The sequence below is a fragment of the Symphalangus syndactylus genome, chromosome 1, assembly GCF_028878055.3.
Source record: "Symphalangus syndactylus isolate Jambi chromosome 1, NHGRI_mSymSyn1-v2.1_pri, whole genome shotgun sequence".
In the NCBI taxonomy this organism is placed as follows: domain Eukaryota; kingdom Metazoa; phylum Chordata; class Mammalia; order Primates; family Hylobatidae; genus Symphalangus; species Symphalangus syndactylus.
In genome coordinates this window covers 38,577,641-38,597,639 of record NC_072423.2, presented here as the reverse complement: position 1 = coordinate 38,597,639, position 19,999 = coordinate 38,577,641, and the positions used below count along the sequence as shown (strand labels likewise).

The 19,999-nt window shown below is 41.0% G+C and overlaps 1 protein-coding gene across 11 annotated transcripts in view; it reads right to left on the bottom strand.

Moving 5' to 3' along the window:
* Positions 1–19,758, bottom strand: part of SMAD2 (SMAD family member 2) — an 89,882-nt gene extending 70,124 nt beyond the window's left edge. For 2 of the 11 annotated variants that reach the window (XM_063639998.1, XM_063639996.1), the window contains exon 1: positions 19,421–19,552. The gene's annotated coding sequence lies outside the window, so the exon portion shown is untranslated. Of the gene's footprint in view, positions 1–9,254; positions 9,353–18,977; positions 19,275–19,365 lie in introns of those variants that run through there. The other 9 variants (XM_063639990.1, XM_063639992.1, XM_055232856.2 and 6 more) reach the window with 9 other exon arrangements.
* Between the last annotated feature and the right edge of the window lie 241 nt (positions 19,759–19,999).

Sequence of the window (19,999 nt, the reverse complement as noted above, 5' to 3'; positions counted from 1 at the left end):
TGCTAGAAAATAATGGCCATAACTGCCAGGCGTGGTAGCTCACACCTGTAATCCCAGCACTTTGAGAGGCAGAGGCGGGTGGATCACGAGGTCAGGCGTTTGAGAACCAGCCTGACCAACATGGTGAAACCCCATCTCTACTAAAAATACAAAAATTAGCTGGGCATGGTGGCGAGTGCCTGTAGTCCCAACTACTCAGGAGGCTGAGGCAGGAGAATCGCTTGAACCTGGGAGGCAGAGGTTGCAGTGAGCCAAAAGCACGCCACTACACTCTAGCTTGGGCAACAGAGCGAGACTCCATCTGAAAAAAAAAAAAAAAGAAAGAAAGAAAAGAAAAGAAAAGAATGGTCATAACCTAATATAATCATACTCACGCCCCTCAAAACAGAAAAAAAATCAATGCGTCCTCAAGCTCAATTCAGGAGACTGGCCCCAAAGGCCTCCCTCCAGGAAGAGGCAACACAGCATGCCAAATTTCATAAATTTCATAAATTTGGCTATGTCAACACTTTTTAGGGATGTATGGAATGCCACATACCAATACTGCATTGGCAACCTTGGGAATCCAACTAGGGTTCAAACACTAAAAATTTGAAAGGAGTCAATAATAGGATTATGTAACTTTCTTCAGCAATATAGTAGAAATGGTGGGAAAGTGAGGTTTGCATAGAATTAGGGAACTGTAATGCAAATAAAAGAGCAACAGTGAACTTAACAGTAGCCTGGTTAAACTGTCTATAGTGGTAGACCTATAATATGACACGTAAATAAGCACGGTAGTATGTAACTTGATAAAATAAAGCAAATGCACAAAACTCCATCAAACACATGTAATAATCTACCAACTAATAACCTGGGACTATCAGGCAGCAAAAAGTGTACTTGGCTACCTTTGGTCCCTGTTGGATTCCTACTCTGTGCCACAAAGTATGCTCTAGAGGAGCCAACTACAGACACTGTAATATCATGCGACACAGTCTTATCCTAGCACAGAGAACAGGATTAATTCAACTTTTGGAAGGGAAAGGTGTCACTAAAGTTGACACCAGAGCGCAAGTATTGAGAGAGTACACCAGGCAGAAAGTTCAGCATGTTTTCTAAAGACAGGAAACGTTTTAGGAGAGACGAAAAATTTAGGTTACCACTAAAATATGGTGCACAGGAAGCACTGTGGCAGAAGATGAGGGGAAAATAAGGCCAGTACAGATTAAAGAGCTGAAGACAAAAATTACTGCTAATGATAGGAGTATTACTTCATTTATTTCAGTGACAATTCGCATTTTGAATGACCTACTGGAAGTGCAGTTTAGGGAAAAGGATTGAAACACAACTAATGTGACCGACTACCTAATGTAACTGAGTGGCATGTAATGGTACATTCGTCACTATTTGGAATGAGGAAAGAGAAGCAACCCTGAAGGCCGAAGGGTCAGTTTTATACATGCCTTTATGTAAGTAACTATGTTCATCAGGTGGCCAGGAGGCAGCATAAAATATAGTAGACTCAGGGTAGCTAGCAGTCAGTGTACAAGTAAGAGTGTGAGCCCAAGCTAGGCAGAGACAACTGGTGTCTTGAAGAAAAGTAGAGCAGCCAATCTCTAGGCTTGGTTTCTGAGGACTGTCCAGGCCTGTTCCAGCTCCACAATTATATCCTCAGAACAAAACCTCTTTTTGACTTAGCATGAGTAATATCTCTGTTCCTTGTGAAAAACTGATAGAAAAAGCAAGATATAAGAAGAAATCTCCCTAGAAATGTCTATATCTTTTGTTCAATTATTCCATTCATAAGAATTTAGCCTAAAAAAAGAATAAAAAATGAAACTTCTGTATAAACAGCAAAAATAAAAGTGATTTCCGGCATTAGGAGGAATGAGAGTAAACAGTTTCTGCAACACTTTTTTTTTTTTTTTTTTTTTTTTTGAGACGGAGTCTAGCTCTGTCGCCCAGGCTGGAGTGCAGTGGCGCAATCTCGGCTCACTGCAAGCTCCGCCTCCCGGGTTCACGCCATTCTCCTGCCTCAGCCTCTCCGAGTAGCTGGGACTACAGGCGCCCGCCACCACGCCCGGCTAATTTTTTGCATTTTTAGTAGAGACGGGGTTTCACTGTGGTCTCGATCTCCTGACCTCGTGATCCGCCCGCCTCGGCCTCCCAAAGTGCTGGGATTACAAGCGTGAGCCACCGCGCCCAGCCACACTTTTTTTTTTGAGACGGAGTTTCACTCTTGTTGCCCAGGCTGGAGTGCAATGGCGTGACCTCAGCTCACTGCAATCTCTGCCTCCCGGGTTCAAGCAGTTCTCCTGCCTCAGCCTTCGGAGTAGCTGGGATTACAGGCACGCGCCAACACGCCCGGCTAATTTTTTGTATTTTTAGTAGAGATGGGGTTTCACCATATTGGCCAGGCTGATCTCGAACTCCCAACCTCAGATGATCCATCCGCCTCGGCCTCCCAAAGCACAGGGATTACAGGCATGAGTTACAACGCCCAGCCTCTCTTACACTTTCGTTAGAAGAAATGTTTCTTATGAGTTAAGCTGTATTCCTGGGGATCTAAAAGTTTTCTATAAAACCTTTACAGTATGTTTTCTTCACTGAAATGAAACTAACTTAAGTTTAGGCCTATTCTGGGTCATCTGAATGGCCACATGACCTGGTATTGCCACGTGATGTCAGTGTCCCATGTCTTAAAAGAAGGGTTAAAACCATTTTGGAACTAAGTGAACACTTAAAGTTACCAGCCTTACCTTTGCATGTCTCAGTAACCATGGTTGGCTGACATCTGTCTAATATCTCCAGAGAATTTTTAAATTATGTAATAAAATAGCATTTGTTGTACGTAATGCTGATAATACATCTCAATTAGTTAAGCTTTTATTTTAAAAACTGAAGTATTTTTAGCCAATATTTTTGAAGTGTAAATAGACTGAATGTAGGCTGACAAGGAACAGGTAACAATGTGTTCCAGGTTAAAAACAAATGAAATACAAAAAAGGAAACTAGATTTATGATCAAGTTGCTATCAAAACGTGAATGAGTCATTTACAGAATATACAGATTTCCTTCAATGGTGTGGCAGCAAGTTCTCTACTGAAATAAATTTTCAACATCTGCAAGAATTGAAATCTAAGTTCAGACACTATTTCTAATTCCAGCAATAAGTGATACTTACATAATGCAGATTTCAAAAGAACACAAAGACTATCTTTACAGCTGAATAAGTCGGCTTACCAAATGATACCTTAGTAAAATTAGGATTCTAAGATTACTCACCGGAAAGTTTCAATAAGGTAAGAGGTCTAATTATCCTGAACTTGCAGTAAAGCCTTCAAGTTATTAACTCTATACTATGGTTTGACAAATAGCATTCTCTACACATTTAATTAAACAGTGTATACTCTTTCCAGAGTCCTCAACTATGTGGTCCTTTTCTTACTGTTTTTACTCTGACATAAACCCTATCACTAAGTATGTACTACAAAAAAATCTCCAAATCCTTAGAATGACTTTTCATTTTATGTTGTCTTTTGGAATACACAAAGCTGTATTTTAATTAAAAATATTTTATGCCACAACCTTGCTTCTTTTCAAAGAAATCTTGCTGTGCCTCTAAATATAGTAGGAAACATTTATTGAGTGCTTAAGCCTAAGAGTCCAGTAAGCAAGAATTCCGAATCCTAAGAACCAACTGGGGTTAGGTACTATTATTTACAAATGAGGAATGTGAGGCACAAATAAATATCCTGACGTAATACAGAGAATCCCCTCCAGATATTCTTATGGACACTTTAGTTTACTTTTCATATTAAGTTTCTAAAAGAAAGATCAGAAATTTGGTTTTAAGAAGTGAGATAGTGATCTAACCATCTCTCATAAGGACAGCCTGTGTATTAAAGTTTACCTTTCGCTAAGTCATAATGCCACTTCTGTTGCATAGCAAATTCCTACTAAAGGTCTGATCACACACACTCTGTTATTTGTTCACACTGAACATCAATGTAAGAAAATATTAATTACTACTGCTTTCTAGTTAGTCTTGATATTTGCCAGGGTAAGCCCCCTTCCTTATTTTTCAGATGTGTAGTATTGCTGGTTACTTTAAGTTTAGCATGTTCTACAAAAATCCTATAGGATTTTGATTGGAAGTGCAATGAATTTATATTAGTTTATGGAGAACATATTTATGATATCAAGTACTGCTACTATGCAAATGAGTATTTCCATTTATTATTATCTATTGATAAGTTGCATATTTTATCCATAAAAAATCTTACATCTTGTCAAATTTACTTATTTCTCCAGGTATCTTGGTTTTTATTGTAAATGGGGACTTTAATTATACAAAAATATTACACTCAACACTCATGTACTTTCCATCTAGCTGTCATATCTTAGCATTTGCAGTACTTGATCAGATATAAGAAATAAGATATGGATACAGCTAAAGCCCCCCATATATTCCTTTTTGATACCATTTCCCTCCCTCTTGCTTCTCAGAGATTATCACTATCCTGATGTTCCCCCATGGTCATTTAACAGTTTTGCTACATATTGTATCCATACAATACAGTTCTGTACATTTTATAAATTTATATGAAAGTTTGATACTGTTCAGTCCATGCTGATACACACATAATCCTAAATCCTAGTTCATTCATTTTAGCTGTCACATGGTATTCCATTTGATGACTAGCACAGTTCACTGTCCATTCACTCTGAATGACTAGTTAGGTTTCCAATTTTCCTCTCTCACAACCTGCTATGAATAGGCTGGTATATATCATTTTATACTATGTAAAAGATCTTCTAGGGCAGAAACTTTCAAACTTTTTAACCAAAAAAAGTCCCACAGTGAAAAGTACATTTTACACGCAACCTAGTATATACACACACACTAAAAGAGACATTTCACCATATGCTGCACTCGGCAATTTCTCTAAACTGAGGGTCACGAACCATGAGTGGGCATGAAATCAATAATTCTAACAAATGTTAACAGTAATGTAACCACAATCCCAAAAGAGACAACATTTCCAGCATCTCAGATGTCTCCCTTATGTTCCCTTTCAGTCAATCCACCTTCCCCCGTCAGGCAACTACTGACTTCTATTACTGAGTATTAATTTTACCTGTTCCAGAAATTCATATAGATGGAATTATACCGTATGTACTCTTCTGTGTTTTTTAACACCCTTTTGAAAGTTCTCTTGTATTCCTTTTCTAAGAATTTTTGTCATGAACAAGTACTAAATGTTATCATATGCTTTCCCGTTGTCCATGAAAATTATCATATAGCTTTTCTCCTTTAATGTGTTAACATGGTAAATTTCATTTACGAGTTTTCTAATGCTTAATCATCCCTACATTCCTGAGACAAACCCTAATTAGTCATGGTATTTTTGTTCTGAGTAAATGCTAACATTTTACAAACTACAATTTTTATTGCCATGTTCATTGGTGAGAATGCAGCCTATATCCCCTTCTCACACTATCTGGTTGGGGTATCAAGATTATAGTAGCCTTGCAAAATAATTTTTCTGTAACATTTTGTGTAAGATTGGAGTTAATCCCTCACGTTTGGTTGCACTTGTCCATATGGGGTTTTCATTTGTAGTCTGGTGTTTTGCTTGAGGACTTAAAATTTTATATTGGTACAGGTATATTTATTTATTTATTTTGTTTTGTTTTGAGACACAGTCTCACTCTGTCGCCCAGGCTGGAGTGCAGTGGCAGGATCTTGTCTCACTGCAACCTCTGTCTCTTGGGCTCCGCCTCAGCCACCTGATTAGCTGGGATTACAGGCGACTGCAACCATGCTTGGCTAATTTTTTGTATTTTTGATAGAGATGGGGTTTCACCATGTTGGCCAGGCTGGTCTCAAACTGCTGACTTCAAGTGATCCGCCCGCTGGTAGCCACCACGCCCAGCCTGGTAAAGGTATATTTCTAAACATGACTAAGTTTTTAAATAATAATCTAGTGAAGTTTCTAATTCTTACTAAGCCAACTTTGTAATTTATTTTGCTAGAAATTGTCTACTTTACCTGTTTCCAAATTTAAAGAAATAAAACTGTTCACAGTATTCTTGCAGTTTTAAAATCTCAGTTTGTCTGCAGTTATACCACCCCTTCATTTCCAATACATTTGTACATTTTTTCTCCTCTATCAATCTTGGCACTCTTTTCAACTTAGTTACACACACTAAATCAAAGATACTATTTTTGTTGTTGTCGTTGTTGAGACGGAGTCTCGCTCTGTCGCCCAGCCTGGAGTGCAGTGGTTGCTCACTGCAACCTCTGCCTCCTGGGTTCAAGCGATTCTCCTTACAGAATGTATCTTCTGTAATTGTTGGGTGCTTGCTAATTGTACTCTTCCAATCCTTTATAACCTTGTAGTTTTTTTAATCTACCTTTTCATAAATTACTGAGAGGTATATTAAAATTTTCTACTATGATTATAGATTTGATTTATCCCTGTAATTCTTCCAATTTTACCTTATAAATTACACCTAGTGTATCTTTTCCATTCCTCTGCTTTTAAACTGTGTCATCATACGTTTAGGAGTATCTCCACTTGTAAAATACAGTTGGTTGGATTTTTTAAATTTTTTTTCTCCTTTAGCCAGCAAGTTTAATCTGAGATTACATATTGGGTTTATAGAGATATTTCAGCTTATTTTCTACCATCTTATTTTGTGTTTCTAGTACCTATGCATTTTTCTTTGCTTTTTTCTTCTTCCCTGCCTTATACTGGAGTGATCAAATTCTCTTTATTTCCACCCCTTATCCCCACTGACTTGGAGTTATACGTTATTCTATTTCAATTCTTTTGGAGAGTTACTGGTAAACATTTTTTAATGGAAAACTTTAACTCATTATTGCACTGTAGATGAAAACAGCCTATTAAAAACCATAATAAAGAATTTTTTTTTAAGATATGGGTTCTCCCTATGTTGTCCAGGCTTGAACTCCTGGACTCAAGCGATGCTCCTGCCTCAGCCTCCCAAAGTGCTAGGATTACAGGCATGAGCCACCATGCCTGACCAAGGGAATTTTTAGAAACCAGAAACCTCAAGAGGATAGGGAGAAGAGGTAAGGAGAAAACAGAAGCAAAATTTTAATGGCTGGAAAATGGGTGAGTAGTAATTGAACAGATCAGAAATTACTAACTATGCTAGCTGTAGGGAAAGCTGAAAACCATTGATTAACACAGAATCCTCAAAAAGTTAAGGAACCAACAGCAAGCCACAGCAGGAACTGAGGGCCAGGCGGGGGAAGGAATAATAGGTAGCACTTAAGAGCTTCGTAGAAAGGAATTCAGTTCTTAGATTTCCGCCCCTACTGTCTCTGGATAACTAATCCTCTGCCTCAACGTTTACTTTCTGCAAAGGGGAAAACAACATCCCTGGACTAGGAGATGGCCTGGGTATAAGTAGGAAGAAAAGAGGGTGTGAATGAACATGAGCACGCTATGTTAAATGTCGACTCCCAAACCCCTTCCTCCACTGGGTTCTGGCTCCCAAATACTAGCAGCCAGACCTCCGCCCAGTTATTCAGATCAAAAGACTTCACTAGGGTACCTGACCGACCCAGGAGGAAAGGCATATAGATGCTAATATTGGGAGTTTACCAACAAACAGCCTGCCTGCTCAGATCCCTCTCCAGTGAAACTGAAAGGAGACAAGTTTCACCCACATGTTCAGTTTTTGATCAGCTTTTTAGATCCCCACTTCTTAAGAATTACTTTGATTATCTGAGGAAAAACGTCAAACAAAACCAGAAAAATTCAGCTTCAAGAAAAGACTATACAGAGAAAGAAAACATTTTTAAAACATCAACATGGCCAGAGAAATAAGACTGAGCAACCCTGAAGAAAGAGCAGCATGCTCTCAAAGGCAGCATTCAGAGAACTTAACAGCTCTTGCATAGCTTGATAGCTCATGACAGCAGAAACAGGGGGGAAAAAAAATCAATAGAAGTGCTAGAAGATAAAGTAGAAGAAATCTTCCAGAAAGTAAAAAAGAAAGATGGGAAACAGTAGAGAAAAGTGAAAAAAATTGGAAGGCTGGTTCCAGAGGTCCAATGTCCCAACAGCAGTTCCAAACAAAGAGATGCAGAGCAGGGGAGTCAAATAGATAAATTAAGAAAAGGCCCCTGAACTGAAAGATGGGAGTTTCCAGATGGAAAGGGCCCATCAAGACCCCAGTAAAACAGATGAAAACAAACCTACATGAAGGCCCACGGTAGCAAAACCAGAATGCCAAGGACAAAGAAAGGGCCTAAAGTTTCCAAGGAGGAAAAAAAAAATAGGTTATATAGAAAACAATCAAAATGGCTTTCGTTTTGTCAACAGTACACTGTAAATAAAGTCAAGAGAGCAATGGCTTCGTAATTCTGGGCTTCATAATTTAAAAAAAAAAAAATTTCCAACCTAGACTTATGTTACCCAGAACAAAGGCATTTTCAGACATGCAACATCTCCAAGTATTTACCGTCCCACCCCCAACACACTCTCCAGGAAGGTCCTGAAGAATATGTCTCATCGAAAGGAGATACTAGTAAAACAAAAAGGAATACGATCTACACTTGAACCCAGGAGTGCAAGGCTGCAGTGAGCCATGATCACTCTACTACACTCCAACTAGACAAGAGTGTGACCTTACCTCAAAAAAAATATACACACACATACACACACACACATACACACAAAGAAAAAATAGGAGATCTAACAAAGAAGAAAAAATGAAGGCAATCCCTAATATGCTAGTGAGGGGGAATCTCAGGATGACTGCTGCGTACTAGGTGTATAGGCAACCAGTGCAAATCGGAGCAAGTTAAAAAAGACGAAGTCAAAACAATGGCAGCCTTCTCTCCAAAGTGAACACTGTAAAAGTCAATGGAAGCATAACCTTCACTGATTAGAGCCATAATGATAAATGGATGAGGGTGACTGATGGGGCCATAAAGAACAGTTTTGTACCACTCTTTACCAACATCACAGCAGATTTCTGATTCCAAAGATTACAATGCAAAAGAAAAAAATTTTGCCTAAGTGGAATTCTTATATTAGTACATGTTTATATATGTATGGATTTCTTCAGACCAGTGCTACCCAACAGGAGCAGGATGCAACCACATATTGTTAAATTTTCTATCAGCCACATTAAAAAAGTAAAAATTGGTGTGCCTTAGTCAGTTCAGGATGCTATAACAAAGTACTATAGACTAGGTGGCTTATAAACAACAGAAATTTATTTCTCACAGTTCCGGAGGCTGCAAATCCGAGATCAGGGTACCAGCATGGTTAGGTTCCAAGGAAGGCCCTCTCCTGGGTTGCAGACTGCCGCTTTTTTCCGGTATCTACACATGGAGGACAAAATGCTAACAAGGGTCTCTTTTATAAAGGCACTAATCCCATTCATGAGGGCTCTACTCTCCTGACCTCATTATCTCCCAAAGATCCCATTTTCCTGATGCCATCACAGCGGGAATTACAAGATGAAATCATAATTTTTTTATTAATCTAACCCAATATAACCAAAATACTATTTCAATTAGCAATCGGTATTAAAAACCATTGAAATATTTAACATTCTGTTTTTGTACTGTTAGAAAATTGGTGTGTCTTTTACAGTTGTGGTCCATCTCAATTTCAAGAGCTCAATAGTCACGTGTGGCTAGTGGCTATCATACTGGACAGAGCAACTCTAGAAGGATAAACGAAAAGCTAGTAACAGTGATTACATTTCTGGAAAGCACAACTGGGCAGCAGGAGGTAAGAGATGTAAAGGAGGCTTACTTCTTTCAGTATTTACTATTTTGTTCCCCTTGACTTTTATACCATGTGCATGTGTTATTCGAAAAAATGAATAAAGTACATTCTCTAAAATAAATTACAAATGTAGATATTCTTTGAACTACTCCTAGAAATCTATCTTACGGACATACCTGCAAAGGAGCAAAATGCTATATAAACGAAATTATTTGTTGTAGCATTGTTTTTAATACCACAAGACTGGAAATATCCAAACGTTCAACAGAGGACTGATGATATATTCAGACACCTGGCCAGGCACAGTGGCTTACGCCTGTAATCCCAAAACTTTGAGGGGCCATGGCAGGCAAATCGCTTGAGCCCAGGAGTTCAAGACAAACCTAGGCAACATGGCGAAACCCCATCTCTACAAAAAATTTTAAAAGTTAGCTGGATATGGTAGGCGCGTGCCTGCAGTCCCAACTACTCAGGTGGCTGAGGTGGGAGATTAACTTGACCCCTGGCAGTCGAGGTTGCAGTGAGCTGTGATCGCACCACTGCACTCCCGCCCGGGTGACAGAGTGAGACACTGTTTTAAAAAAAAAAAAAAAAAAAAAAAAAATTACAGACACCCATACAAAAGAATATTATACAACCCACTCCTCCAAAAAGGAAGAAAGGCACTCATTACATACTGACACAAAATAAGATGTACTATTAAGTGACATATGTGACCACTTGTACTAAAAGGTAATACACACACAAAATTGTTCATAGATGCATAAAATCTCTGGAACACCACACAAAAACCTAGTAAAGCTACTTGCCTTTGAAAAGGCAACTGTACGGCAAAGAACAGACCAGTAAAGAGACTCTTCACTGCGTATCCCTGAATTTTGGATTGCAGTCACGTATTATGTATACAAAAATTCACTATTCCACGTGCAGCTGTAGATGTTTTCATGTACCCTGCCTTACCTTGCTGTGATATTAAAATCCATCTAAAGCCTACTGTTTTTCCAGTTCCTCCATAGAGAGGTGTGAGGCTTCTTTCTCCAAGAAGCCCCAGATGTTGCAATGATATCAGAACGGTTTTTATTTTTTAATTTTTTTAAGCACACAGTTCCCACAGTTCTGTCTCCTTGCACTGAATGGCATTATAACCTCAGCCCCAACTACTGAATCTTATGTCTAGTAAATCCCCCAAGGCCACACTTTCCTTAAAGTTGACTGATTTTTCTAAGTTTCTAGTATGTGGGCACTTTCTCTCTCCCTTTAAGATCAACTATATACATAAGAGAAAACTTTAATATTTTATCCAACATTTTCATTTGTTTACAGTAGGAAGAATGGGCCTAACTTGTGTCTGTGTCATTTTAAGAAATTTAGATAAAGACAGTATAAACAATAACAGCAAACACTGAAGAAAGTATGATCATTGAGAAAAGACTGCTAAACTTGGCAGTTCATCTGGAAGGCCAGTAGGAAGGGAAATGTGAAAAAGAATGGTTAAAAAATACTTTTGCAAAGTTGAAGTCAAGAACAGAGAGTGATTAAATGTAGAAAGCAAATGTAGATTGCACTTTTAAAAGGTATGGAGGGAAGAGAAATTTCAGATCTTCAAACTGCAGGAAATACAAAATATTCCCCCAAATACCTATGTGAATTTTTATTTCGAAAGAAAACCAGTTAATTATTTCAACAAAAATACTTTAAATATGATGGTGCTGCCTCATCTAGAACATCTAAGGTCCCACTAGAAATAATATAAAATCACTGTACAGTCAATCCTCCTTATCTGTGGGTTCCAAATACATGGATTAAACCAACCATGGGTAAAAAATATTCAGGAAAAAACTGTGACGGTACTGAACATGTACAGACTTTTTTCTCATCATTTCTAAAACAATATAGAATAACAACTATTTACATTGTATTAGATATTAAGTAATCTAGAGATGATTTAAAGAATAACAATAAAATGTGCATAAAACAAATTCTACACCATTTTATACAAGAGACTTCAGCGTTCTCAGATTCTGGTGCCTGGAGGAGACTCCTGGAGATCGAGATTTTTAGCAATCTACATTCAAACATACTACAAGGCAGAGGAAAAAGCAGCAGCATCAATGACCTGGAATTTTACAACTGTTTTAGTTAAATAAATAATTCATTAGTAACCAGGATAATAGAAAACCTCAAAAAAATTAAAATACATAAGAGCCAATTTTTTAAAAACAGATTTTTCAATTCTCACGATAACTATGTTCTTTCCAAAGCATTAGCTAGTAAGGAAAGACACTGCCAACTGGAAACCTAGGTTGGTCCCCATGGAGAATGATGGGTGATGTCTTTTAAACAAAAACAAACAGAAAACATTCATGTGTTCAACTTTATGGACTGTCAAACCTAATGCAGGCTTGAATTTAATTCAAGAAAATTATTATTTTAGCAAAAGTCCACATTAAATAGGGACTGCTGTGTAAAGAGATGACCTATTTTTTTTTCTTACCTAGGAGTTATATTCCTATCACCTATAATGAGTTTTGTGGAATCCACAACTCTATAATCAACTTGTAAACATATAACTTACGTATTGGTTTATCATTCCCAGATTATTAAAAAAAAAAAAAAAAAAAAAAAAGCACCTATGACACTACCCAGGCCCAGACTCAAATCAGCACAAATATAAAGTACAAGTACTCTAATTGCTCTTCAAATTCTCAAGTCTATCCTGACCCTCTTCTGAAGCAGCAACTAATACCACGTCAATTCATGTGAGTGGGGTCCTCAGGCCGTAAAAGTTCAATTAAAGCAAAGTCTAGAGTAGTGCCACCCAACACAACTTTATACAATGATGTAAATGTCCTTGGGTATCTGTGCTGTCTAATACAGTAGCCATTAGCTGCACATGGCTATCTAAATTTAGATTAAGTAAAATTTAACATTCAGTTTCTCAGTCACAGCAGCCACATTTCAAGTGCTAAATAGCCACATGTGGCTGGCAGCTACCTGTTAAGATAGAGCAGGTCTACAGCAAAAATTTCTCCAAGACCTACTGTTCTTCAGTGGTGCTTCAAAGGCTTCCTGGTGGTGAGGATGAGAGGAAAACTGATCAGGCAGGACTTCAACAACTGCCTATTCTTCCTTCCACAAAACAACTTTACTCCTTTTTTATCTGTTTTACATTTTGAAATCCTGCATATTTCTCTCTAAAGGCTTTCTAATTGCTGCCATGTGTGCAGGTGTGCGCATGTTTTAAGTCTGACTACTACTGGTTTCGAGCAGAAATGGCCAATGCACACAACCTCAGGCCAAAGCTGGACCCTCCTGATAACTAAAACATTTTTTTAAAAAAAGTTTAATTGATCAGCTAACATGAACTACAACCTAACTACCTATTAAGAATTTTAGGCCGGGCACAGTGGCTCACGCATGTAATCCCAACACTTTGGGAGGCCAAGGTGGGCGGATCACCTGAGGTCAGGAGTTCCAGACCAGCCTGACCAACATGGTGAAACCCCGTCTCTATTAAAAATACAAAATTAGCCGGGCATGGTGGCGCATGCCTGTAATCCCAGCTACTCGGGAGGCTGAGGCAGGAGAACTGCTTGAACCTAGGAGGTGGAGGTTGCAGTGAGCCGAGATCACACCACTGCACTCCAGCCTGGGCAACAACAGCAAAACTCCATCTCAAAAAAAAAAAAGAACTTTAAAAGTTGATCTCACTAAGGAAAATTTGCATTCACTACCACAGATAAAGTATCTCTAGTCAACAAAAAAGTTTCAATAGTTCATTCAAGTCAAGGCAGAAGGCTCATGGGCCCAGCTTCCACTACATCATTTATGAGGATTGTATATAGGGGACTCTGCAAAAAAGATTCGCCACCCCACATTTTCTTTCTTTCTTTTTTTTTTTTTTTTTTTTGAGACAGAGTCTCGCTCTGTCTCCCAGGCTGGAGGGCAGTCGCGGGATCTCGGCTAACTGCAACCTCGGCCTACCCGGTTCAAGCAAGTCTCCTACCTCAGCCTCTCGAGTAGCTGGGACTACAGGTACTCGCCACCAAACCCAGCTAATTTTTGCATTTTTAGTAGAGACAAGGTTTCACCATGTTGGCCAGGCTGGTCTCAAACTCCTGACCTCAACGTGATCCGCCCGCCTCGGCCTCCCAGTACTGGGATTACAGGTGTGAGCCACTGCCTCCGGCCTCACCACCCCACATTCTTAAATGAAAGACATGATGAGGATGGAACATTTCCTTGATATTTACAAGACCTTAACCATTATGTCTTTACAGAATTTCTGGAAGTAGCTGAAGCAGCATATGAAAATGTAGTTTACTTTTAAACAGAATCGCCCTAATATTTCTGGCTATCTGAACAAACTAAAGGCAGTGTCTAAATCCACCTGGCTTGGAAAAATTACATTCTCCCTACATGAAATTGCTGAACTGAAGCTGCGAGCTATCTTTGAGATGTAAATCTAGAATCAACATTGAATTATGTCCTAACTGAATACATCACAATTACACCAACCTGAAAAAATGATCAAAATTGATCAATGACAAGCAATAAGCCTCTATGCATTTTTAAACCAAAAAGGCTAGTACTTTTGTACTACTGCTAAAAAAAACCCAGATTTTTAAAAACAGCCAAGGCTACATATTACAAGGTCACCAATAATTATCTGATGGTGTAGATGGTTTAAACTTAAGTAACCCTGAGGTAAGGTTACAAGAAAGGGGATCAAAAAAATTATCAATGACAATACTGGGCAGAAGTCATATTATAAGAGTCAAGAAACCCTCAACAGAGAGACTGGCCAACTATCCACTCTTGCTTTATCCTAGAAATCTCGAGCATACTCTATCTCAAAGCACAGTGAAAAGCATACGCTACTGTCAAAGCACAAGTGAAAATTTATATGACACTCCTGCAGACTGACAAAAAATTACTTACACCGAAGAAAGGGGTGGCATAGGGTACTACCACACTGAAACAGCCTTTCTTTACTGCTGGCTACCCTTTCAGCTTGGAGTCTGAATGGCAAAACAAATGAAAAACATCTTGGTCATAACAGGTACTGTGGATCTTTCATGAAATAAGCCATAAGCTATAGCACAATCTTCAACCCCTTCAAGAACATTTCTTAATCATCCTGAGTGACAATCTAAAGTATATTATGTAGATTACTGCACTCTTAAAAAGATTTTCCCAAACATGATTTAAGCCAATTGATGAACATTCATTACTGTGCTTTCAGGTCTGGTCCTGCACTCAATGGCCCCAGACATGCTAGTCAGGCTTTGACTATTTTTGTGTCTTGTAGATTACCTCTATTATCCTCACCGGGCTGTTATCTGTTTTTTCTTACAAGAGACACTAGGCTAACACCCTACTCCCCAGCCCCCACCACACCCCCTCTAAACCTCCCACAGTACCCATAATCTACTTGTTTCTAATCTAGTGCAGGTTTAGAAGCCAGATAATTTTGCTTGTTAGAAACACTTTAAATAAATGCCAATACATTCTTATTAAGGGTCTCCAAGGCTCTCCTAAGCTTTAAGCTATGGACTGGGACAATTTAGCTATCCTAGGCCTTTGTTGTTCATTGTCTGCTTCTCAAATACATTTTACAATAGGTCAATAATAACAGTGTAGGCAAATCATTTGGATTAGAGCCCAAGTAACAAACCCACAACTACAAGAGAGGAAGAAATCATTTGGGAGGACTCTTATGTCTCAGGCAATGTTCTAGGTACTTTAATTGTGATTACTGAATAAGAGGAAGGGGTTATTACTTCCATTTTCTGTCAGAAAACCAAGGGTCAGGGGTTGGTAGTAAATTGCCCAATACTGTAACTGAGAAACAAAATATTAGGCTAGGGCTCTCTGATTCCAAAACCCAAGGCCTTTCCACTACATGAGATTGCTGTCCAATCCTGGGTCTCGGTTTAACTAATTGTTTTTACACTTTATTACTGATCCTTTCACTGAGTTATTCAACTCTGCTTTCTTTCCTTAACCAGTTTCTGTAATTAAAGGGCAATAAGTGATCAAATTAAGGTCAGATGAAGCTTAGCTCTACAAGTGTACATCTGTTCAGCAATAAACACGTTTCTGAAAGACTGGCCTATCTTCAGTTTGTATAGACTGTGCAAAACTGGTGCCAAGGTCCCCCCAAAATACACAGACTGTTCCCAGTGACATTGAGTTAACACTTCACATCTTCCCTAGTGCTATCTGCTACATGTGATAGGAAGCAAGGCAAGCTCACTTTAGGAATGGCTCAGTAATGCATGTGCCCTTGATTTGTACACTAACAATTGTCTTACTCTAATCACTGGAGAATCGGGCAAGGGACATGAGTTTCCACTTTTCTAACTGCATTAAGGAACAGGGGTGTACTTGTTTGCTGTTAAGAGACTTTATTGCCTAGTCCAGGGCCTGACACACAGAAAAAGCTGTTTGTTGAATAAATGAATAAATGTATTTGTTGAAAATCAATGCATCGGCCGGGCACGGTGGCTCATGCCTGTAATCCCAGCACTTTGAGAGGCCGAGGTGGACGGATCACCTGAGGTCGGGAGTTCGAGACCAGCCTGACCAACATGGTGAAACCCCGTCTCTACTAAAAATACAAAATTAGCCAGGCATGGTGGCGCATGCCTGTAATCCCAGCTACTCAGGAGGCTGAGGCAGGAGAAGCGCTTGAACCCAGGAGGCGGAAATTGCAGTGAGCGGAGATCGTGCCACTGCACTCCAGCCCGGGCAACAAGAGTGAACTCCGTCTCAAAAAAAAAAAAAACTAAACTAAAATAAAATAAATAAATGCATAACCTCTCTTAACTGGTTGTGAATTCCTTACGTTTCACATTTTCTGACATACCTTTGGAATACTTAGGGGAAAACATCTTACCTCTCACAGAAACTAAGGGCCTAAAAATGGCTCTTCTACACCCATCAAAAGACTAAGAATCTAAAAGACATGCCCCCCTCTACCCTCTAAAAATGACTCTTTGTCCTAAGAATATGAATAAATCTCCATCTGCCAGACTGCACTAAATACAGCTTTTATATGCATTACAAAAACACCTGTATAAAAAAGCTGCTACAAAACGAGGTTTTTGGAGCCCTAAAGCACAAAACCAACAGAATCAAAACCAAACAAGAGTAAGGGAAGACTTTTAAAACTGACAATATTTCCAAAATGTAAAAATTCAATAGGCCAGCAGTTTACACAGCTAAACTGAGTTTTCCATTCACATATATTCCCCCAAATGTGAAGTAAAAATTATAGCAACATGATTCTAATATTTACAATGTGAAAATGAAAAGGGGACAACAACCTCTGGCCATCTTGAAGTAGAATACAAACAACCTTTGTTCCTATTAAAGGAAAGTTCTGTTGAAATACACAAAACCATCCCCAATATTCCTACACAAGAGTTAAAACACATACCAAGCCTGATAAGCCACAAACAACAGGAAATTACCCTGCACAGTTTCTTAAAAGACTATTATTTCATGAAACTTACAGACTGTGTAGAGACATGACCACTTATGACTAAGTAAACGTAGGTTACAACCTTGAAAACACAAACTTTTGTTGAACACCTACAATGCTTGTGGCCGCACTTTACAAGGTGGGCTAAGTATAAAAACTAAGCTCTAAGAGCAATTTCTTATTAAACCCCAAAATGAACGTTTCCAATCACATTATATTAACTAAACCTGGCCAGTGAACAGCCTTAAACTCAATTAAATCCTGTAGAGTTTAATATTTATAGTAAAAGTGGGCACACTCTTTAGAAATGCCGAAAGATGTGAACTATTTATATTTACTACCACAGCTAAGTTTACGGCAACGGCTAAGGAACTTTAAAAATAAAAGTATTACCTTTGAATTTGATATAAACGTTTGCTAAATGACCCTCTGGCAGAGGAAATTCTTTAAATATCTTGTATGGGTTTTCCGAAGGCACATTTTTTAAAAACTCTCAAACTATAGTACATTTATGAAGCCCATTTTAAATTATTTCTCCCATCTCTGCTTCATTTGCTTCACTAATTAATGTATTAAAACTGTTGAAACTCCAATTAACTATTTGACTAACTTCTCTGTAAGATGGAAACTTTTTTAAAGGGTGTTAAAGTACAATAGCAAATTTTCAGCATAAGAGCAAATTTATTACTAGGCTCAAGGAAAACATCCTATCAGCGATTCATTCATACTAAACTATCAGGTTCAATTCAAATGAAGTCAGAAGAGAGAAAAAGCATTTTGGAAATTAAATCACATTTCAAAGACCATTTCTAAAAAGATGTAATTACTCCAAGCTATTTATTAACAATTATTTTACACATGTCGTTTTAAAAGTTTCACACACCCAAATTTAAGATAGTCCAAACTGTAACAAACAAGACATGACTTTGATGGAAAATGCTGCTTGCAAATTCGTTTTACCTGGAGATTTCTTTTTTAAAGGTATGGTTGACAACACACTGGTGGTATTTTGCTTTTAAAGGGTCAAGAGAATAACAAAACCAACCCAGGCATTCTTTTTCTGTTTAGGATCAAAAGGAAATCGTAAGGATAAGTAAAAGACAAAAGTACCTGACCCAAGCCCTCCAAGAGAACAAAATAAGTTGCAATTTTAAAAACCAAGTTTGAAATACGAGAAATCACTTCGAGGGCTTTCCAAAGGCGTGTGATAAAAACTAATAGGCTCCACTCGCAGAACAACTTTCACAAGTGAGTGAAGGATGATCACCGAGTTATCAGCTGTGTGCGTGTTTGTGAGTACACACAAGCCATGGAAAACCCGAGACTACCACGGTTAACAAAGGTTACGAGACCAAAATAAAAAGTGGAAGCAAAGTATTACGCGCCCCTAACAAGGCTTCCCCACAACTCCTGAAACAAGAGCTCTGGCCCTTCGGCTTTAAAAATCAGAACCACAAACTATGGAGTGTGAGAGCAGCGAGGGGAAGGGACGCAGGCAGCCCCCGCCCCCGCCAGGCTGGGCGGCAGCGCAGTGCAGCCGAGCCCCGTCCCTTCCCGGCTCTCCGGCCCCGAACCCGCACGCCCGGGCCGGCGCACCCACAGCCCCCGAACTCGCCACACCCCAGCCCCCACCCGCAGCGGCCATGTGACACGGCCCATCGCCCCGGCCGCGGACGCACGCAAACACTTCCCTAGCTGGAGGCCCGCGGGCGCCCAGGCTTTACCTGCAAGGTGGCGCCAGGTCCCGCCCCGTCAGATCCGGGGGGTCCGGGACCTTTTGTTCCTTCCTCTTCCGATGGGATGGAGGGGGCTGGGAGGGGAAGAGGGGAATGGGCGATTGGAGGCGGAACTGAAAACACTCCCGGCCGCCGTCTTCCCGCCCCGCCCCAGGCCCGGGCCCGGCCGGCGGCCCCGGCGCGCGGGAGGGGAGGGGAGGGGAGGGGAGGGGAGGGGAGGGGAGGGGAGGAGAGCGGAGCGGAGGGAGCCTGGCCGCCGCCCGCGGGGAAGGAGGGGGTGAGGACGCGCGCGCCCGCGCTGCCCCTCCTCCCCTCAGGCGCGCGCCCGCAGCCCTACCGGCCGCCCGCACGGCCGCGCCCTCCCCCGCCGGCCCACCTCCGCTTCCGCCCTCCGCCCTCGGCCGCCGGCCGCCGCGGCGCCACGCACCCACCTCCCGGCGGCTGGCGGGCTGCTGGCTGGCGAGCTGCTCCTCCGCCGCCGCGGCCGCGCGGGTAGACCCGCCTGCCACCCTGGGCCGCGGGCCCCGCCGATTCGCCGGCGCAGCCCCGGGGCTGGCACCCTGCCGCCCGCTGATTGGCGCCTCCAGCCGCCCGTTAGGGCGCGAGGCACGCCGGCCGAAAGCCGCGCGGGGCGGGTACGGAAGACGGAGGGAGCGGAGGAGGAAACGAACGAGGCCGAGCGCCGCGGGAAGGGCCGGGGGGCGAGCGGGGCGCGGGGAGTCGCCGGCCACCGCCTCCCCACCTCCCTTTGCCTACGGCCCGCCCCGCCTCCCGGCCGGACCGGCGGCGCCCGCAGCCAATCAGCACGCGGGAAGCTCGGGGTGTGAGCCGCGCGTCGGGGGCCTCGAATCGGAAGGGAGACGTCGCTCGCTGATTGGTCCCGCCTCCCCAGTGTAGCGTGAGGCGAGGCGGGGCGCGGCCGGGCGGGGCGGGACGCCCGCGGTTTCGCCTGAGTTGGGCTCCGGCGCGCTCCCACCGGGGCTCGGGGGCGGGGAGGGAGAGGCCCGCGC